A 22,676-nucleotide genomic window follows, 5' to 3' on the forward strand; every position below is an offset into this window, starting at 1 on the left:
GTAGTAACTTGTAGTTAAATGATTGTGACATTTTATGTAATTGTTGTGTACAACAACTAATATATAAAACAAATGCTGAATTCTAAGCTGAATGCTAATAGCTGAATGCTAATGAAGAAAAACCAAGAAACTGTAAAAATTACAACGTAATTACCTATTAATTACGAGTAATAATAGTAGTAGTAGTAGTAGTAGTAGTCATAGAAACAGTATTGTTACTAGTAATTATTAAGTCGTAACTTGTAGTTAAATGATTATGACATTTTATGTAATTGTAGTGTACAACAACAACTAATATATAAAACAAATGCTGAATTCTAAGCTGAATGCTAATAGCTGAATGCTAATGAAGGAAACAAAGAAACTGAAAAATACAAAGTAATTACCTATTAATTACTAGTAATAATAATAGTAGTAGTAGTCATAGAAACAGGAGAGTATTACTAGTAATTATTAAGTAGTAACTTGTAGTTAAATGAATGTGACATTTTATGTAATTGTAATGTACAACAACTAATATATAAAACAAATGCTGAATGCTAATATCTGAATGCTAATGAAGGAAACAAAGAAACTGTGAAAAATACAAAGTAATTACCTATTAATTACTAGTAATAGTAGTAGTAGTAGTAGTCATAGAAACAGTAGTAGTATTACTAGTAATTATTAAGTAATAACTTGTAGTTAAATGATTGTGACATTTTATGTAATTGTAGTGTACAACTAATATATAAAACAAATGCTGAATGCTAAGCTGAATACTAATAGCTGAATACTAATGAAGAAAAACCAAGAAACTGTGAAAATTACAAAGTAATTACCTATTAATTACTATTAATAATAGTAGTCGTAGTAGTAGTAGTCATAGAAACAGTAGGAGTCATAGAAACAGTAGTAGTATTACTAGCAATTATTAAGTAGTAACTTGTAGTTAAATGATTGTGACATTTTATGTAATTGTAGTGTACAACAACAACTAATATATAAAACAAATGCTGAATTCTAAGCTGAATGCTAATAGCTGAATGCTAATGAAGGAAACAAAGAAACTGAAAAACAAAGTAATTACCTATTAATTACTAGTAATAATAGCAGTAGTAGTAGTAGTCATAGAAACAGGAGTAGTATTACTAGTCATTATTAAGTAGTAACTTGTAGTTAAATGATTGTGACATTTTATGTAATTGTAATGTACAACAACTAATATATAAAACAAATGCTGAATGCTAAGCTGAATGCTAATAGCTGAATGCTAATGAAGGAAACAAATAAACTGTGAAAAATACAAAGTAATTACCTATTATTTACTAGTAATAATAGTAGTAGTAGTAGCTTACTGTACAACGCACTCTCCCAACTGCGCCACTGAGCAGTATCAGAAAGCCGGTAATGATGATATGTTCAATGTATGGAAGTGGGTGTGGAAAGTGGGACTTGTAAAAAATTCAGTGTTAGTCCCATTAAAATGAATGGGGAAAAGTTGATCTTTAACATTAAATTGTGCGAGTACTGTAAATATTGTGGAATCAGATGATATATACCCTGAAAGGCGTGAATTTTCTCAGCAAGTTGAAATTTGAACGGTGTCAATCGGAAGTATTATGTGGGAGTAGTTTGACTGCAAAAAAAAGTGAGGAGAATAAAATGCTATAATAAGTAAGATGAAAGAATCTCAATAACATGTGGGAATGCTTTCAGCATTCCCACAATAACATACACTACACACTTGCTAGTTGCTAATGCTCCACAAGCAAAATGGTGCATTCTGGGTACTTTCACAAAGTAAGAAACTTCGGCTTTCTTTGATCATGTTTTAAGGGAAAAAATAGTCGGCCATTTGGCCCAATCGGCCGATTGTTTTGGCCGATGTTTGAAGGCCAATGATCGGCCGATTATAATCGCGGCCGATTAATCGGTCGGGCCCTACTGTGTTTTATGAACGAGACTGACTATTTATCCAACTTTCTCAACCAAACGCGTGCTACCTGATCCACATGATTCGGGTCCCCGGTGGGCCAGCGATGCTTGCTGGGCGCGCAACCAACGAGCTGCTCCCCCGGCTGCCTCTGGAAGAAGTAGCCGACCGTCGCGTCATCCTGCGAACGGCCGCTCAACGGCGGCTGGGGTGTTCCCGGTGTGGGGTTGCCTGCCCTATCAAGGCCCTGTAAATGGGGCCCTCCTGAAGCCTGGCCAGCCACCGCGGCGAGGGGCCCTCCGCTGTGGACCCTGACACCTGCGGCCTCAGGAGCACCATTTGCATGCAGCATCCCACCTCTCGTCTCCTGCCAGGCCACGTCATTCATACCTAGGATGCTGCATGGAATGCTCATTCCACGGGAAAGCCTAAAGAGAGCGGGGAGTTGTCATTGCATGGGCAGACAATGGACAAAAATACAACAGAAGGCGCACATACCCAATTTAATACAATTGCGAACTGTTCATTTTGGTCAAATGTTTAGTTACATCACTAGCTGTGATTGTGTTAGGTATTCTCTGATCTTAAACCAAGGGGGCATTATTTTCTTTCATTCATTCATTCATTTTCCGAGCTGCTTTGTTTCTCTGTTCCTAAAAACGTCTGGGACGGATGTTAAAACTGATTCTTTTGATCAACAGACCAATTATATCACCATTAAGTCAATTAGTCAATTCTAAGCAACGAAGCTGAAATAAACATGGGTCATATCCCTTGTTGCCGGCTTCTGAAAAGTAACCTATCTATCATGACAATCTTTTACAAGTTACGTGGTCTTGGGATCTTTGACAAAGCTCTTGAACTTTGTTCTTTCCACTGAAAACAAAGGGACCTGTGAGAGAGGAGGCCAATAAAGAAGCCAATTTGATGCATTTTTTATTTAAATCCAATATTGATATCAAAAGTATCATTTAAAATTGACCGCTCAATGACCCTTAAGGAAGGCCCAATTTCTGTCGGCCTTGAGTCTAGTTCATATGATTTCTTCCACTCTGCATTCAAGTGCTATTTTTTCCATTGGAATTGAATTTGGGAAGACACGAGCCTGCAGTCCAGCACATTTCCCTACACAGAAATGAGTTGTGTGGCCTTTTCTGTAGAGAAAATGGTGGCTAATCCTCTATCAACAGAGGTTCTTCATGTTGAAGTTTGCAGCAAGTGGACGAGTACTCATCAGATTTTGATTAGAGGTTTCATTCTGAAGTTATCGCATCCTGGAGAAGAGACTGCTCCAGACCAAAAAGATGCGCTGCATTTCCCCTGTTTTTTTAGCGTGATATAGGCCTATGCTCTTTACCTTGTATGGAATTTTGCATCTCTTTTCTTCTTTCTGTTATACTATGCAGGCTTTGCACGCTTGACAATTTGTATGTGTTAACTTCCTGAGTGTACAATGGCCAATGTTTTTGTTGCTTGGAAAGGCTAGTGGGCCCTTGGCCTTTAAAATAATGACAGAGGCATATTGTAATGGTCGTTGTCATATTGCTTTGTGTTGTCATTCAAAATCTGTGGGAAATGAACATCATCTTGTGACATAGTTATCTTGAAATGTTGGTTGCATGAAATCAGATTCAACAGTCTTCAGTATTTATGTTACAAATGCTGTTGTCTGAATGATGATGTTAGTGTTCCCACTGCTGCAAATGTGTGTGCAAAACTGCAAAGGTTTTATTTCAACCTAATGTTTCATGTTGGGTTTTCAATGTTGCATGATTTCAACGGGTGTCATATTCTATTAATAATAAACCTAAGTCCTGTATCTGGTTTTAGCCCTGACCGAGCCAATTGCTTACGATACCACGTGTCCGACATGTTTTGCAACGTTATTAGCACATTTTTACACAAAATCATGTGGAAAATTTTAATTTTTGTTACAATTTCAACCAATAATACACCGTTTTGACTGATACTGTTAGAGATTTATTACATGGAACAGCTGCTGTGGTTGCATTTTAGTTTGCCTTACTCGACGGGTGGGTTAAATATTCATATTCAGAGTTCTACACCACCACTTGAGAAAACTGTGACAAAATGAGCATTGTTTGCTAAGACAGACTTCTTGATTACACCCCATTTAAATGGTTATATAATTTGTTCAAATGACAGTTTGACTAACCAAAACAGTAATAGCTCGTGTAAAACAGGTGCGTTGATTACAAACACGGTGCAGAGTGAATAACTAGAAAGGGTGAATAAAAGATGTTGATGATCACACACAAAAACGAACAAAACAAGTGTTGCTTGTTAGCATTCGTTGTTACCTTCGCTCGTGACCATACAAGCAGCGTTTTGACACCGTTACGACTGAGCCATGAGGGTATAAATGTGTAATTGATTCATATAAACACAAAACACCAGGCAGCGTGACAATCCTGGTAGCGGTATATATATTATTCAAACATGTATTGGTTGTTGCGGCAAACTGACGCTAGTTCGACAGGCGAGCTAACTAGCGAGCTAGCTGCTAACAGCGGCTAACTTGGTGGATCACACGGCTAGATATTAAAGGCGGGTAATTGTTTTGCACATTCCATGGAGTGTTTAGTTAGATTTTATCCCAAAGTCCAATTTAGTTGAGCATGATTGCTCGTTTCACTATTTTTAGCATTAGCAAGCTCCACGGCTAGCCAGCTACCGTTAGCTGCGTCAGGCCTGTTTATTATGGCTTGTCTGCTGCTTGACATCAAAGTTTACTTTAGAAATAAGCAGTGCATTTTTTATTGAGACCATTGCGTGCAGTGCTTGATATTAACAGATATTTTACCGAGATCCACTGTAGATTTTACAAGTAATGGGGATGGGGGGGAAAAAAAATCACAAACGTCGCATCGGATGCTGTGCTAGCGCTAATTACCAAGTTGGTGTTGTACGCGAGCTAAAAGCAAGCAAACACTCAGCGGCTAAACAACATGGCACCCCTTCAAGTTCCAAACAGTGGGCCCTTAACCGCTAAACAAAAGGGGAAATGCTCGCACAACGGCGGCGGCGTGTAAAACACACACGCGGCGCCACTTTGTGCTGCCTGTCGACAGTGAACAAAGGGGCTAAAAATACTTACGCGTTGTCGTATCGAGAGAGGCTCCGGGCTTGAGGCACGCCGTAAACCAGATTCTATATTGTTTTGTTTCCTTGGAGAGAGCGCTGATCTTTTTTTTTTTGCAAGGCTTTGATAGCCTCAGCTAAATAGTTGGCCCGTGCTGCTGCCCCCTGCTTGTAAATAGCGTGAACTGCACCGTCGTGCGCACAAGAAAAGTCCCCTCCCAACTGCTCCGTTCGTTGAAACGAGGGGCACCGGCTCATTTTTGTGGTCCTGTTTGTTTGGTTCGACTCTTAAAAGAGTCATCTGTTTCGATTCCCAAACAGCACCGCCTGTCTTTAAAATTACAGAGATTCAATGCGTTTCAACTTCAAGCATGTTTAGAAATCTTTGACTTCATTTTAGTTACCTATAACCATATTTTCCACTCATTTTTTCCACCTCACCAGTGTAATTCTGCTAACAACCAGTTCGTTATAGCCATCTTCCTAAATCAAGTCCACAGCTGTGCCTATACAACCTAGACCACAGACCTAAAACACATTCTAGGTCCAGTAATTAAATCTTTCAATTTAAATCACCTGGGCTATTGCACAAATGCAACAAAAGGTCTGCCTGAAAACATTAGAAATTGCTCAGAATAGAGTCGCTAGACTTGTTCTACATAAGCACAAACAACGTATGCGTCATAAGCTGTAATAGTTAAAAGTAGAAAAAGGCTTGCCATTAGTTCAGTCACATTCTTCAGCAATACTGTTTATTTTAATTTTTTTCAAGAGTTTTTACACAATCAAATGTATCAAAATCCATAGTCATCCCAACTAGATTAGCAGATGACATTCACATTTCATTACCATACCCAAAATTTGTCAACTGTGGGTGTGATGCCCTTTGACTTAAGGGCTATAGAAACACAGTAAACTTGACTTGACTCATCATAACAACTGAGTAATAAGACAGTCCGACAAGTTTGTGTTATACCTGTTTTGTTTCTGTTTTTTCCCCCCATTGAATTAATGTTTGCTATCAAGACAAATATGAACTTGTTTGAATTAGATCAAATGTAAGGCTCGTTTCTAATTTCAGCAAGACAATATTATTGAGCTTTTTTTTTTTTTAATGAAAGCATGTCACAAACATTAATTGTGAATCTAGGAATTATTTTAAGGAGAGGGGGCTTCGTAGGGTCTTTAGTTGCTGTTTGAAGGTTTCTATAATTTTTTTCCCCTTCTATCCGTTCCTCGGCGAATCCTGCCTGTTTTTACCGGCTCTTTCACGAACGACCCATCATACTTCATTCTTTGCTTAAAAAAAACCGTATGTATTTTATGTTTAGAAACATCCGTGTTATAGTCGACGGCCTAAATAAGGTATATGTTGACATTTTAAGTAGCTAAACAGTTTGTTTGACAGCCAGTGAGCGCATTACGTTCAACATTCGGATGCGCTCATTCAGACGAACCCTCCCCGAAAGAAAGGGGAAACTCAGCGAGGTCCAATCACCAGTTGCTTCACAAGCTGAAAGTTCCCCTCCCTATTTCCGATTGGATTGCTATATTTAGGAAACCTCACTTTGCTTTATAAAGAGATCACGCGGAGTTGTCACGGCACGGTCAAAGGTGTTGCGCCCGAGTCTCCAAAAAGCCTGACTTTTTGCTTTTTGGGTCGATTCTTTGTTGACTTGGCCATGGGGAAGGAGACGCAAATGGCGGCCGACATCCGCAAAAAACTTGTGGTGGTTGGCGACGGCGCATGCGGGAAAACGTGTCTCCTGATCGTGTTCAGCAAAGACGAGTTTCCGGAGGTGTACGTCCCGACCGTGTTCGAAACGTACGTGGCGGACATCGAGGTGGACACCAAGCAGGTCCAGCTGGCCTTGTGGGACACCGCGGGCCAGGAGGACTACGACCGGCTACGCCCGCTTTCCTACCCGGACACGGACGTCATTTTGATGTGCTTCTCCGTGGACAGCCCGGACTCGCTGGAAAACATCCCGGAGAAGTGGGTGCCCGAGGTGAAACACTTCTGCCCCAACGTGCCCATCATTCTGGTGGCCAACAAGAAGGATCTACGCAACGACGAGCACATCAAGAACGAGCTGTCGCGACTCAAGTTGGAGCCGGTGAGGCCCGAGGAGGGCCGAGCCATGGCCATGCGCATCGGCGCCCACGACTATTTGGAGTGCTCGGCCAAGACGAAAGAGGGCATCTGGGAGGTGTTCGAGACGGCAGCGAGGGCAGCCTTGCAAAAACAAAAGTCCCGACGGCCGGGTTTTCTCAAGCGATGCGTTTTGATGTGACTTGAGGGCCCCAATCCAGGGACTCGCCTAGACGTGTTGCTGAAGGCCTGTTTGGGCAGTGCTCCTCCCTGATAAAGCGTGGCAAAAAAAAAAAAAAAGGGAGGAAGAAACGACAATAATGGCTCCGAAGACTTTTCGGGCACAGATGATCGTCGTCTTATGCTGCGGGGAATGCTATGAGCTGAATTTCACTGGTGGAGGATTGAAAACACTACTTTTTTGCCTTTTAAAACTCACAACATGTAGCCGTGAAAGCTGTTTGTCATGATTGTTTCAATCAACAAAATGAGTGACAGTACAAAAAGAGAAAAAAAATCAGAATATGTACTGCATAGAACTGATTTTGATATCTAATTGTTCGGATTTGGTTGAAAAGTGGCCTTCTTGTGTGCAGTTTGCATGTTCTCCCTGTGCTTGTGTAGGTTTTTGTTTTGTTTTTGTACCCCAGTTTCCTCACATTCCAAAAAACGCACATGGTATGCTAATTTGTCAGTATGAGCTTTACGACTGGGCTAGGCTCCACCCACAACCCAAGAAGACCGTGCTTGTTTGTGTTACCCGGAAGTTCGGTGACGAGCATTAGCAAATAGTTGATGAACTATGACCACTATCAGCCATATTACAATCTATTCTAGCAATTATGTATTATTAAGAGGAGCAACAGGTGTGATTCTTAAGGAGGAAGAGAGTTTCTGTATTGTTTACAACACAATTATATCCACACAGAAAAGCAAATCACTTCCACATCTTTACTTTCAAGTTTTCTCTGTGGACCAATTGTGGCAGTTTACAAGCTAATATATCTTTGCTAATTCTTGTTAGCAAACTTCTGGGTCACGTAGCACCACTAATGAAATATTGTGATTTAAACTTAGTCCTGACTCACAAATTCATTGAGCTTTTCAAAAGTCTTCATTGAAAGACAGCTCACTTTATTCTGTGCTAAAGTTTAAAGCAGTAATGTTTTGCACATTCACTTATTGTTAAACAAGTGTTTTTAAATGGAGAAAGTTGCACAGCATTGTACCCAGTACAGTTTTGCAATTGTTTTTAATGGTATGAAATGATGCACTATGTGGTGTGAATTAGCGATAGGATTGAACTAAATTTCCTCGTCAATTTTGGGGGAAATGAGTGATTAAGTTCTTGATTATTTGAACTCTACAGCAATTGTTCTAACAAGTAAACATTAAATGCTGCAGCATTCAAACATTTTTTTTAAAGTATTTTCATAGTCTGTGCCACAGAAATGTACAAGTTTTGGATTCAGGACCATCACTGAGGTATAGTGCAGTTTTGCAATTCTTAATTTAAAAAAAATGGGAGGTGTAATATTTTCTTTCATTCAGGTACGTTTTGAGCATATTGTTGTCACTGTTAATGTGTTTTTGTTTTTCAAAGTTTGTTGGGAGGGCACCAGTTAAGTGTTGACGATAAATAGAGGAACATGTTGTTGTGCTGTTAAGGTTTAAATGAACCAAGTGTTTCTTAACCCTGAGGTTTATTAGCAACGGAAAGCTCTTTTACAAGTGTGTTGTTGCTCGATTAGCATTTGCTCACATGGGACTAAGCCATTTGATGGCAGGAAAAATAAAAAGTGCATTTTTTTTTTAAAGCTCAAAAAGTTCTTTTTAAAACAATGAATTAACTCATTCAGTTGTAATGTAATGACTATGAATGTATCACCTTGTGAACAAAACAATACAATGCATGTCATGCTTTTCAGTTTTTTTTAGTTGAAGCATTTTGGCAAGTCAGTGTTCACTACGAAATGTGTAACTTTGCCTTACAGAGAAAATAGGGGTGCTTGTTGAAATCACACTAAGGATTCAGTATCTGATTCAATATTAGGTTCTGAATCTCAAGTTACACTTAGGGCTTGTTACTGCTGACAGTAACTGTTATTATTTTTTTAAGAGTCTCTTATAAATCACAATTACGTAAACGTCGCATTCCTGCCTGCCATCTGTTGCTGGGCTTTTTGCTGACTTCCAAAGCAGGAATGCATTGTGCTGCACCTCCTGATTATTCCCACGCTAGCTCCCCTCTTGTGTCTGTAATTGTCAATGGGTTTGAATTTACACATATTACTCAGATGGTCTCATTTTGCATTTGTCCATTTCTACAAATTATGCTGAAGAAAAGTGCTGAGTATGTGTCAAGCGAAAGCATTTTATGCATATGAACATAACATATTTACAGTATGTTCCATTAGCTTGTATTAATGGGGGATTTGAAGCATTTTATTTTTTGTAAGCAGACACGCAGAACTTTTTCTGATGAAATAAAAAAATATGTGGTTGCCATGTAAGTGATGTCATTTTTTTGGTCTGATTTGTACCCTAAAGACTAACTTGGCTTATCAATATTAATAACGGATCCTATTCTGCTTTCGGAACAAGTTGACATGCAATTGCGTAGTTGTAATTGTGGGAATGCTGAAAGCATTCCTACGTGTGTTGTATAAATCTGAAATACCTCTCCTCTAGAAATTCAAATATATATATATTTTTTTTAACAAGTAATGAAATGCAGCAAGCTGATTAGTGTAGCATTATAGAATACAGTATGTGATCATTTCTAATAAAAAATACACAATTCAAATTGCTGTTAATAAATGATCACATAAATCAATTTTCTATAGGTTTAAGAATGTTATAGGGTATAAATTTGTTGCTTAGATGGTGTGTCAACACAATCAAATCAATAAAAATGGTTGGCATATGTATGGTACGTACAAAAAAAATAATCAAAGTGTTTTTTTTCCCCAGCAACTGTTGAAATGATTGTATTCTTTTCCATTGTTACTCGATTTGAGCACACGCGTCACATCCGGGAGCCATATTTATATTGCTATATTTAGACCTGACAATACAAATGACTAATAGGTGCATGACGGCGGTTGCTTAAAAGTTTCTTCCAAAGAGTTTCATTCCATTACAAGTCTACACAAACAGTGATAGACAAAAAGGCAAAGAAAGAAAGAGTTGATTAGTATTTGTTTCTTATATTACAGGCTGAAAGCATATAAAGGACAAAGTTTATCCAGTAAAAACTGTCTTTAATTAAAGAAACAGGTTTTAAATAATGCAATACAACATACAAATGAGGCAGTGGTGTGAAATGAACAAAATGTATAATCAAAACAAAACAGACCAGCAGCATGGATACAGACGACATTGAGTGTACAGTTTTGTATTTTATTCTTAGAATGGTGTTGAATGTTACAAAAACTGTAGCTATGTTGTAGTTAGCCATCGAAGTTAGTTAAACTGGGAAACAAAGGGAAAAGGAATATCCAACTCCATCTGTCTGTCACCAACTCTCACGAATTTTTCCAAAGGTTGACTTTTCTCCTTTAGGAGTTTAATGACAGTGTTGCGGAAAGCATTCATGTGGAACAGCATGAAGTCAATTGAGGACTTGATGTCCGTTTGAAGCTGTTCAATGGGAAGGTCAGCCAGAATGTTCTGAAGTTTTGTTGCCGCAGTTTGAAGATATCCGCTAATTATGTGGTGGACATATTCAATCTGCTTAACAATACTGGTAATGGTACGGGAGTCGATGGCTTCCTGGTACATGGCGGTCATCAAGGCGGGGACTTTTGTTACATCTTGAGATTTTATCATTTTGAGCAGCCTCTTATGTAAGTCATTAAGATCGTGGCCAATATCGTCAATTATCTTGTCTCCCATTGAGCCAATCAGCTGTTCATAGACACGAGTAATGAGTTTAACTGTCTCACTCATAAAGTATTTTGCACCAGGAATGGATTTAATACCTTGTACGACTGTGAAACCGCAGAAGAAGATGTAGCTTCCCACTTTCTCATTCACCTCCTCATATGCATCATTAATAAAGGTACCAAATCTCTGATAGATCTCATGCCCTGACAGTCTTTGCGCATATCCGGGGATTCGGAACTTGGTTTCTCTCAGGAATGTACCCGTAGCCTCGAGAAAAGTCTCAGCCCTTTGTTGGTATTTTCTAATGGTAATATTGAGCCGCTCTTTGACAGATGCCATAAAATTGGAGGGATTAAAAGCTGCGTAGTTGTCAACAGCCCTACCCAGCAACACTGTACCCTGGTTCCTCGCCTGCTCGAGAGAACCGACAAGGCGACTTGCACCTCTGTAGATTTGATCGTATGTCGTGAGAGTATGAGTCGTGATGGCTTCAACTACCACAGGTACATTATTCTCCAGTCCCAGCATCATCTCATATGGCATCTCCGCGTTCCAGGAAGTACGGATATTCAGCTTCTCAGAGTTGATCACAGACATCTTCAGGGCCAGGATATCAATGTCCGTTTGTGGTTCGGTCTGCAGAACAACAAATTGTTACAAAAGTTAGGAAAAAAAAAAATTCTCCAAAGTTTTAATACAAATGTAGGGAAAAAAAAATATATAGACTCTAAAAACAGTTGGGTCTAATGTAACCCAATTATGGATTAAAAAAAAAAAAAAAAAAAAAAAAAAAAAAAAAAAAAAAGGACCAATCTACTTTGTGGGTCAATTTGGCCCAATTTTCTAGGTTGTTTTACAGAAAATGGCCCAATTTTTGACCCAAAGTTGAGTCAAATTAACCCAACTTAATGGGTTGCTTTGTACAAAATGATCCAATTTTTGACCCAAAGTTGAGTCACATTAAAAAAAGGAGAGGATCTGACCCAACTTTTTTGGTTATTTTATACAAAATGATCCAATTTTTGACCCCAAATTGATCCAAGTTAGAGGATCTTACACAATATTCTGCGTTGTTTTTATGCAAAATTACCTTTGTATTTATTTAGATTATGTATTTATTTATTGAGAAAAAACAAACATAACCGTCATGACAATTTCTTTTTTTTTTCTTTTTTAACCAATTTTCTGGGTTGTGTTATACAAAATTACCTATTTTATTATTTTTTTTTCATCAAATAAAGTCGTTTTATACAAAATGACTTTTTTTTTTTTTAACCAATTTTCTGGGTTGTTTTGATACCAAAATTTATTTATTGAAAAAAAAAAAAAACGTTTATACAAAATGAAAATTTTTTGACCAATTGTCTGGGTTGTTTTTATACAAAATTACCCTTTATTTATTTATTGTTAAAACAAAAACAAAAATTTTTTTATACAAAATGACCATTTTTTATTTATTTATTGTTAAAACAAAAACAAATTTTTTTTTATACAAAATGACCATTTTTGACTAACTTTCTGGGTTATTTTATACAAAATGACCCAATTTTTGACTCAAAGTTAAGTCAAATGGAGCCAAGTTGAGGACCGGTCCATTTTTGACCCATAGTTGGGTTATTTTTGACCTAACTTTATGTAAGTTTAGTACTTACCGGATAGCGACCGTAGAGTCTTGCTGTCACTTCTGCAATGTTCTGCATCCGAACTCCAATATGACCAGCAGATGGGGTGGACACAAAGAAAACTAAACCGTTTCCATTCATCTCATGGTGGATTTCCATGATTTCAGCAGGAAGATGGACCTTCATGGAATTACTGACATAGAAGTCAATGTTTTCATAACTTAAGATGATGTTGCTGTCATGGCTTCCTTCCAACACTGAATGTTTCACAGCCACAACAGAGGCCATCTTAAATCCCCCAACAATGTTGACATTGGAGTTGCCCTGTATTTTTCCTGTTAGAAGCTGATATTCTGATGATGAGGATGCATCAAATTTGACGATGAAGCTGTCCTTGTTGAGAATGCTGGCATTGCTTTTGAGAGTGATCATTGGTGCTTTCATCGAGAACTCGTAGGTCAAATCACCCATCTTTGGAATCTTGATGTTCCGAAGTTCGAGGGTATCAACATTGATGGTGAACATATCTGGGTTCTTCAAAAATTTCATCTTGGAGCTCATGTCAAAGGTCTGCCGAGTTGAAATAAGGAGATAACCCAGGCCAGCATCTTCCCACAATGAGAACTCCTCCACTTTTGGTATCCTCATTCCATAATATGTCGTTTCAGGAATAGAGATTGGTTGCCTCAAGATGTCAAGATCAGCCTCTCCGTTAATCTGAGAAATTACATTCATTTCAGTTTCACCATTATCCATTTTGAAGTAATGGGAATATTTGTTTTGGTTGTTTCTGCCCATTGCGGTCCAGGTGGCCTGCTGCACGTCAGAGTTGATTGTAAGCGAGATGTCGTTGGCAAACTCAATCTTTCTAGCGGCTGGAAGGACGAACGTGGACTCACCCTTATTCTTGGTGTCAAAAGTGAGCTCAGTCGGTTTGATCAAGACAAGGACGGAGCTTGACAGAATTCCTTCAACGAGTTGTGCATCATGGGAGGCAGTGAGATCAATTTGCATGTCTTCAACCCGAGCTTGGAACTTCATGTCAAAAACGCTGCTCTTAATCCCAGGTGCTTCTGTTTCAACTTTGGCATCAAGGATCGCGTGGCGGAAAACGCAGATATCTGCAACCACATTCTGTTTGCTTTTAAAAGCGTCGCAGCCTGTCGCGCCGGTGAAAGTCACTTTAGCCGTGTGTAGATCCAGCACCAAGTCAATATCACTGCTGTGAGTTGCCTCATCTGAGAAATCCTGAATTGCATATTTTGCATTCGCCACATTGTTCACTTTCAGTTTGGCAGAGCCCGCTTCCAGTGCAAGATTGGTCTTTTGAGTTGATGACACGTGAGTGAAAATGTTGTGCGGTGGCATGTTGAGGTCATGATTATAGTCCGTATTTACATTTACAGTGAATCCGTCTTCCATGGCAAAGAACACGTTGTTGACCAGATCTGCGGAATACAACTCGGTTGCTACCTTTGCAGTCGTGTCAGCGGAACCTTGGCCTGACAGGCCATAGATGGTCACGTCTCCCTTGTGGTCAACTTTAAAAGATGGCTGATCAATCTTAATATACTCGGAAACGGTCAGACGGTTCATCTTGGGTACAGCCAAATGTGCGCTGGCATCTACGGTAAACTGGAGGGCCTTCCAATGAGATTTGGCCTGAGAATTAAAGTTCAATTTGAACTCTGGTGTGAGTGATGTGGTTGTGGTGTTCTCCAGATCGACCGTAGTCATGAGATTATAATCTGGAGAGTTGATTTTAAACTCTCCGTATAGCTTTCCAAAACAGGGGATCTTGCTCATATCTGCCATTTTTTCTTTCAGCTCCAGTGTTAGTTTGTCATAATCGAACGATTGTATTTTCTGCACCATTCTCATGACATAATTGCTCATGTCGTCAATCATCTGTTTGAAGTCAAAGGAGTATAGCTCATTCAGAAGCTCCTGAATAGGTGCCATAAACTTATTGATCAAAGGCTGGATGTCAATTGATCGAACAAGGTCAAATACAGCCGTAATCTTTTCCCTCACTTGATACCGCTTCATAATTTTGACAACCTCATCCATCACTTCTTCGATCAGCTTCTCAACTTCATATTGGGACAGAATTTCCTCTAGTTTATGATAAATCACAGCGAACCTATCAGCGATGTTATGCTCCTTGATCCAAGCCATGATGGCATCCTTGACTGATTTCAGAAGATTGAGGACTTTTTCTGTTGGCAACTTGGTCAGGACATTTTCAATGGAGTTGACATGTCGTCTCACATCTTGGGCAAAGAGGCTTAAGTCAAAGTTGTCAATTACCTCCTTCAGTTCAGATACTTTCTTCTGAATCTGGGTACTGATCTCGTACTTGGTGTCGATGTCTTTCAGGAATTCAACACTGTCGTCCGTCAGCCTCATCAGTGTGTTTTTTACATCTTCAATAATAGCAGGAATGTACTCAATGAAAGGGATCTGGATGAAATGGCTATCGGTGTTCTTGTCATACTTGACAAATCCAGACACACTGTAGTCTTGATGGGTTTTACTGAAGAGGTTTGTGGTGACCACGCCTCTCATGTCAATAGCCAATCTCTCTGCTCTGTTGTAGGCTTCCAATTCCTGATCTAAAGTGTGGTCATTGATCTTCGATTTAACCTTGAGGTGAACACTTTGTTCTTGAAGACTTATCGTGCTGCTGAGCTTGTTGTCCACGCTGGTCTTGATTGTGGGTAAGCCTTCAATCTCATGGGCGGTTGAGCCTCTGCACTCAAATGAATGCGTGAGAAGCAGAGGTTCCGCTTTCAGGAGGAATTTACTGTACAGTTCCCCACTTTGCTGTCCATAAAAAGACACGCCACCATTTGAGTTGAACAAGGCATCAACGGTGAGGGAGAAGGGCTCAGCAACAGCGTTGATTTTGTTGTCAAAACGAAGAGACTTGGATTTATAATCGGCAGCATTGTTGAATTTCACAGTTAGGCCCGCAACCTCCATATCCGTGGCGTGCGTTATCTGAGATCCCATGAGTTGACCGTTGGTGTTGCACTTTGTCGACAGGATCATGTCCACGATCTTCACTTCATACGTGTGCTTGAGTTCATCCTCGGACCAGTCTCCCTTCAGTGTTCCTGTCAGCATCATGTTGTAGGGCTGTGCCTTGAACTGGGCAACATTGTTGAAGTTCATCTCCATGATCTTGAGATTATTTTTGATCATGGCGGAGGCGGCAAACTTCTCCATGGTGACTGTGATGTCGTGCGTGTAGGAGTTTCTCGCGTCGAGGTAATTGTTTGTTTTGGTATGGAGGGTTAAAGATCTTGATGTAAGAGAAAGGGAATTCAGATTTTCGGTCCTCATTTCGCGAAATGATCCGACTACGTTGCTGGATAAGACAAGGCCGTCATCGCTTACTCTGAAGTTCATTGTGTTTCTTGTGTTGAATGCCACGACGTCGCCGTTCAAGACACCATTGAGGTAGACTTCGGAACTTGCCATTTTCCCTTCGATATTAAAGTCAACTTTGTTCCCTTGAAGGCCTCCCTTCGTTTTAAGAGACATGGTGGCACCATTGGCGTCAAGTCCACTGTGGAAGATATTCTCAAAGGTCAGTCGCTTGTGCTGAGCAGTTGTGGTACAGCTGGCGGTCAGACCATTGGCGTTCAGGGCCAAAGTCGCCTTGTGAGAGGCAAGGCTTGAAAAGATGTTCAGAGAGGCATCGGCGTTGAGCTCCAAGCCAGAGGGGTTCATAGAGCCAGTGAGCAAAGAGTAGGCGCGGTTCACTGCATCTTCCGCTGTATTTCCGATACGGAGGCTGGCTTGAGCGTCGGATGCTGAGAACTCAACATGGCTCTGGAGCGTTCTCTGCCCAGCTTTGGTCAAGGAGTTTGAGAGAATGCTCAGTTTGACATCCTTGTAGTCAAGGGTCGTTTTTGTCGAGTGCTTAATAGGGTCGCTGTTAACGTTAGTGTTGGCCTCAATATTAAGGTTCTCATTTGCATAGACAGCCTTGATCTTATTTGTAACTTTCAGGATTTCGGAGTTGGCTCTCAGTGTGCTCTCCAATCTGTGTTCCCTCTTTGCATGGTCAGATGAGAAGGTGTTGAGGTAAGTGGTGCTTGCAGTCAAAGATCCTATGGCGACGCTTCCATCAGCATTGATATCGCCCAATAGCTTGGCTGAATCAAGCGTGACGTGCTTGGTAATATCAAGAGACGTTTGTAAGCCCAGCGGGGCAGCCGCATGGATGTTGTATTTGCCCGATGACGTCATATTGTCCGAGACTGCAATAGTCTCCTCCACATTAACTCTTGCATTCACAAACTCGTGCTCCAGGGAGCCATTCAGGGCGAATTTCAGTGCGTTCTCATTTGTATTGGTAACTTCTGTAGCACCTTTAAAAAAAAAAAACATAACATTATTGTTGATTTTTTTTTTCCAAATGTCTGGTTAAAAGGTCAAGTCAACCATGAACATTTCTTAACAATATGTGACATGACATTCTGATTAATACTACATTTGTGGAATATGAGTTATGTGGCAAAATCCAGCCATTTTGATCCATCACGGTGGGCGGCCATTTTGCCACTTGCTGTCAACAGGACTCGGGCAACTGCCAATCACAGCTCACCTGTTTTCTGAAGCTGAACTGCGATTGGTTGTTACCTGAGGAACTACGATGTCATTTTCACTCGACAGCAAGTGACAAAATGGCCGTCTCCTGATAGTGATAAAAAGTGCTGGATTTTACTGTTTAACTCATATTCCACTAAATACACTAGTGGGGCTGCATAGATAGAACATATCGCCAAGTATAATTTTTTGGGGGTTGACTTCACCAATAAAGAAAATCAAATTACCTTCAGTTGTAAAAGACAGAAGTTTGATGGGACTGGTAGCCTGAGCCTTGAACTTGGCCGAATATTTTGGAGAGTCCACAGTATTGTTAGCCACCGACACAGTTGTCTCCCAGTCATAATAGTTGCTGTTCACCTTAGCAGACACTTCCGCCTTCCCAAAAAGAGGCAGTAATATTCCAACTATGTGAGGCGAGAAGAAAGATTGCGGGCCTCCAAATGGCACAAGAACGTGGAAGGTCACAAAGTTGTGGTCATTTCTGAACTTGTATAGATATTTGGCTTCCCTGTTGAGTTGAGAAACCAGAAAGGCAAAGACGGTTGATGAGAGAGCAACTTCTTGAATCTTAAATTAGAACAGAGTGCTTTTCTTACATGTTCATGAATAGGTTCTCAGGCATGGAAGGCATTTCCAGATTTGCAATATTGTTCGTCAGAGTCTCCACATAGGGGACGTCAACTGAGATTTTGTTCATCCAGATATTGCTGGCCTACGGCGAAAACAGACATTTTTTTAATTAATTAATTTATTTATTTTTAAACGTTTGAACGCATATTAAGCCAAAGTCTTCAAAATAGGCGAACGCACCTCAAGTCCCTTACTGACAATGTGCCGCAGTTTCATGTCGGTGTTGACAAGTCGATGATCCATGGCGTCCTCAACAAACTGCCTGACCCAGGCCCTGAGAGCTTCAGTATAAGGCACCAGGACTTTCGTCTCAGCATTCATGTTTGACAACAACTTAACCTCAAACGCATTATCGGCTGAAAAAAACAAAATATTTATTTTAGCTTTTGGAGCAAATTTGTTTTTGATCTTTTTTTTTTTTCAAGCCTTACCAAATTTTAACATGACGGACTGAATCGATGAGGTCTCTGCGAGCTTCACATCACTTTTGATCTCAAAAGTTACTTTTCGATCGCTTTTGTGGTCACTCGATGACGTGGTAGCAGAGACGGTCGCATCCGTCTCCAGAGAGGGGACCACCAACTGAACGTGCAGCCTGTTGTTACTCAGGTCCCGATAACTAGAAAATACATTTGACCATGTAAAATTAGAGCCTTGTTAGGCTTCTGAGTTTGCGGTTTTCTTTACTTACTAGTGGTGACCAGTGAGAGTGAGCTCTGGCACATTCTTGTTTAAAAGCTCAAGGGTGAGGGTTTTGCGTTTGTTTTGGGTCTCAGTCAGGGCAACCTTCATTCCAGCGTCGACATCAAAGTCGGGTATCTGGATTTGGCTGGTGACGACATTGCTGTTCCTGTTGTATTTCATGGTGGCGGACGCTTCAGTAGCCTGAGACCCTGCGTGGTTGGGGGGGAAAAAAAAAAAAAAAAAAAAAAAGTTTTACATGTGATGCTATTGGAACTATTGTCAGAATAAAAGATGGCTGGCTATCATCTTTATAAATGTGGTGCTTATACCTTCAGCTGTCAGAGTCATCGTTAAGGAATCGACCTTCTCGGTGCCATCATTTCCTTCACTGAGGAGTGTGTATGCTATAATGGCTATGTATGAGACCTTAGGCTCGATGTCAACTTCAAACCTGAAGTGAAAAGTACAACAATGTCAAAAATCTAAATCATCATCAGGAATATGCTATTAAGACTTTTAAATTCCAGTTTATAATCAGGCTTACAACTTACAATGTCTCTCCAGCCAGAGGGAAGTAAGGCACATCACTTTTACCGCGTGTATCAACTTGAAGTCGTTTCGTGCAATACTTGAATCCAAAGAGGGAGTCACAGTTTACGTCACCCATATTGTGCGGGATTACGACAGCCTTGCCATTGCCCACAATCATCACTCTATTGCTATGTAAAAACAGACAAACGAAATAGTGTTTGAAAAGTTACCCTTGAGTTAGCTGAAAGTCAAACAACAACCATTATATTATTCTGACAGGATAATCAGCTACAATGCACTCATATTTTGAACTGTTGAAAAGTCAAACTAAAATCGACATGCACTCAAAAATGCTTATAACTAGTGTTGTTCCGATACTGGTATCGGCAGAGGTGCCGATACTGCATTAAAACAGTAGTATCAGTATCGGTGACTACTCAGAAGTAACATGCCGATACCATTAACACATTCACTGCCAGCCCAGCAAAAATGCATTATTTGACGTCTTTTTCCGTCAATGGCAGTCAATGAGTTAAGATGAGATGTAACCAAAATTGATGGATTTTTAAGCAAAATTTGCCTTAAAGAAAAAAGGAAAAAAGGATGCTGCAATATAATCACAAAATATATTGTCACATTGTGTTTAATTCCAACGCTAATATAGGATTTTGGAGGCAGCATCTTGTGTCTTGCTGGTGCACGACCTTCACTGATATGTGACATGTTCACTGCATGCCGATCTAAGATATCCTATTGGTCCTTGAATGCTCTGAACCAATGGCAGGACAGCTTTTCATGTTGAGGGAAAAAAAAAAAAAAAAAAAAAAAACCTTAAGTATCGGTATCGGCCAATACTGCAAAGCTGGGTATCTGTATCAAAAAAAAATAAAATAATATATCGGCTGATACCAATATCACACCGATACCCAAGGTTTTTTTTTTTTCCCCCCTCAACATGAAAAAGCTGTCCTGCCATTGGTTGAGAGCATTCAAGGGCCAATAGGATATCTTAGTTGGGCATGCAGTGAACATGTCACATACCAGTGAATGTCATGCACGAGCAAGACAAGATGTTGCATCCAAATTCCTATATTAGCATTGGAATTAATGGTATCGGCATGTTACTTGTGAGTAGTCACCGATACCACTGTTTTAATGCAATATCGGCACCTCTGCCGCTACCAGTATCGTATCAGAACAACAGTACTTATAACCCAATCAAAAATTAATACCTGATTCTCAAAAGCTTTGCAGGGCCTTGTTGAGCCGGGATCGAGAGCTTGATCTGGTTTGACTCGATGGATAGCTTAACACTGAGTGCACTCTCATGGTACAAGCTGGTATGCATCTCGACAGCAGAGACAACAAATTCGGGGACGTGGACGCCCATCTGGGTCACAAACTCAACGCCAACAGACGGCTTGAACAGCAGCTCATTCTGTGTTCAAATGGACGAAACATGATTGTATAAACGAAGGTATGCGATACATGCAATTATATTTGGCTTGTGATGAAAACACACCATGTTTCGGGAAATCTGAAGTCCTCCCTTAGCTCCGGGAGTAAAGATGCCAGACAGAGAAAAGGTCAGAGGCAAGCCAGAGGCAGTTGGAAGGATAAATTTGTTATCCATGAACATGTAATGGATGAAGATCTCATTGTCTGTCCCGGAAATCAGTTTCGACACAACCTAATAAAAATAAATAAAATTAAATTGAAATGTGCTTTTAAAAAAAATGGCATGAAATTAGAAAGTATGTAATACCTGTGTAGGGAGAAGTTTGAAGAAAATCTCTGCATACATTTTAGCGTTGTCAGCAATAAATTTCAGATCATTGGCCTTGATGTAGCCAAGCTCTGTTCCCAGAATCTTCAGGTAGGCCATGGCCTCTGGAGATTCTTGATTCAGCAAATCTTTTAACACCTTGTTGAAATTGCCAACAATTTCTCTCATAAGATCTTCAGGAGCCTGGGGAAAATAGTCAATATTTTTTTTTTAATGATGACGTTAAAAAAAAAAAAGAAAATATTGAAATGGAAAAGAATTGAACCCAAAATACCTTCTGTCCATCTGCTTTCAAAGGAGCAACCCACTCCTCCAGAAATTTCATCATCTTGGTTGGCATCTTACTCTCTGCCCAGTACAGCGTCTTGGACAATGTGTCAGGGAAGAACCCGTTCTTCCCAAACAAAGCCTCAATAGACGGCTCTAAGCCTTTTCCTTCGAGTCCGAGCTATCAGCACCGAAAACAAGATTCCAAAACAACAAAGGTTATCGATTTTATAATAATATCTGCCAACATTTGACAATTGTGACCTTCATTGTTACACACCTCCCACATGTCGATGTTGTAGCCAAAGATATTCAGGGTAGTTTCCATCATAACTTCTCTGGGCATCTGGTTGCTAGGGTCAAAGATGACGTTGCCCTGAATATTGGCCTGCATGTCTTCATAGGCCATGCCCAGCTTGTAGTTGCGACACTTTGTTGTGTAGTCATAGTGTGTGTCCACTTCATTGTCCTGCAGAGCATCCATTATCCGTTTGCCAAGCCTAAAGCAAAAAAAAAATTAAAGAATAAAAAAAAAAAAAAAAAAAAAAAAAAAATTAAAAAGAAAAAATAAAATAAAATAAAATAATAATAATAATAATCTCTATTTGTGAAACTCATTCAGACCCAACCATTTTGCTCCTGGCTGTTTTACTGAATTTTGACTGATTTTTCAAGGTCCACAGAATATTCTGTTAAAAACATGGAACCCACCAAAAGAAAGATTGGTCTCTTCTTTCATCATGAAAAAAGTACACTTTTAGCCGTTTCCATTTTGCAACAATTAGCATTAGAACATAGCTAAGTTTTATCATTACTCACATTCGTGTTGAAAAAAAAAAAAAAAAAAACTGGCAAAAAGAGCTTGTTGCAACATGGCCCTGGCTGATATCTTATACTCTGCTGCCACCTGCTGGCCATTTTTTGTAATAACTACCATTGCTTAAAACCACCTCTTCATGTCAGAAGCCGTATCAAAGCTTTCTGTATGCTGTACGTATACATTAAATAAACGTATAAATGCGTTTTTGGGAGTGAATGAATTCAGGACATATTTAATCAAAATGATTCTTACTTCTGGGTTTGAGGATCAGTGGAGGAGATGATGTTGTAGACATGGGAGGTCACAAAAGATTTGACCTGCTCATTCTGCTCCTGCTTCAGGATCTTCTTCACCATCTCAATGTCACTATTGAGTGGATCTCTCATCAGAATCAGGTAGGCTGCAAGACGTTTCTGCACAGCACCCTTTGGATACTGGCTGACCCTCTGGAGGTTGGAACGAACCTGCACAGAGAATTCCAGTTTATTAGTGCAATTGTGGAAAGGAGTGAGTGAGTTTGTGTATGGTCAGGTGCTATTTACCTCATCTGTCAAAGACATCCACCTGAAAGCCTGGATGGCAGCAAGCTGAACTGCGAGTGTGGTTGAAGGCTGTCTCATGCATTTCAGTAGGGTGTTCTTAATAGCGGGGTCAGCCAGCTCCATCACGTCTCCGATGTTACCTACAACCTGGATTGAAGGGTAGAAACTTTACTT

General features: G+C 39.9%; 1 pseudogene across 1 annotated transcript in view; it reads right to left on the bottom strand.

Annotated features, from left to right (window-relative positions):
- Window positions 1–22,676, bottom strand: part of LOC144010921 (apolipoprotein B-100-like) — a 45,893-nt pseudogene that overhangs the window by 16,290 nt on the left and 6,927 nt on the right. Inside the window, exons 11-29 of the transcript XR_013281389.1 lie at window positions 22,503–22,649; window positions 22,213–22,424; window positions 21,421–21,640; window positions 21,148–21,321; window positions 20,853–21,056; window positions 20,610–20,777; window positions 20,320–20,525; window positions 19,108–19,275; window positions 18,886–19,007; window positions 18,564–18,765; window positions 18,304–18,491; window positions 18,053–18,228; window positions 17,839–17,954; window positions 17,467–17,750; window positions 12,650–17,001; window positions 10,581–11,633; window positions 6,547–7,338; window positions 5,034–5,206; window positions 1,986–2,343 (exon numbers count right to left, since the gene is read on the bottom strand). The product of XR_013281389.1 is annotated as an apolipoprotein B-100-like (transcript). The remainder of the gene's footprint in view (window positions 1–1,985; window positions 2,344–5,033; window positions 5,207–6,546; window positions 7,339–10,580; window positions 11,634–12,649; window positions 17,002–17,466; window positions 17,751–17,838; window positions 17,955–18,052; window positions 18,229–18,303; window positions 18,492–18,563; window positions 18,766–18,885; window positions 19,008–19,107; window positions 19,276–20,319; window positions 20,526–20,609; window positions 20,778–20,852; window positions 21,057–21,147; window positions 21,322–21,420; window positions 21,641–22,212; window positions 22,425–22,502; window positions 22,650–22,676) is intronic.

Source organism: Festucalex cinctus, chromosome 21 (assembly GCF_051991245.1).
Source record: "Festucalex cinctus isolate MCC-2025b chromosome 21, RoL_Fcin_1.0, whole genome shotgun sequence".
Lineage (NCBI taxonomy): Eukaryota > Metazoa > Chordata > Actinopteri > Syngnathiformes > Syngnathidae > Festucalex > Festucalex cinctus.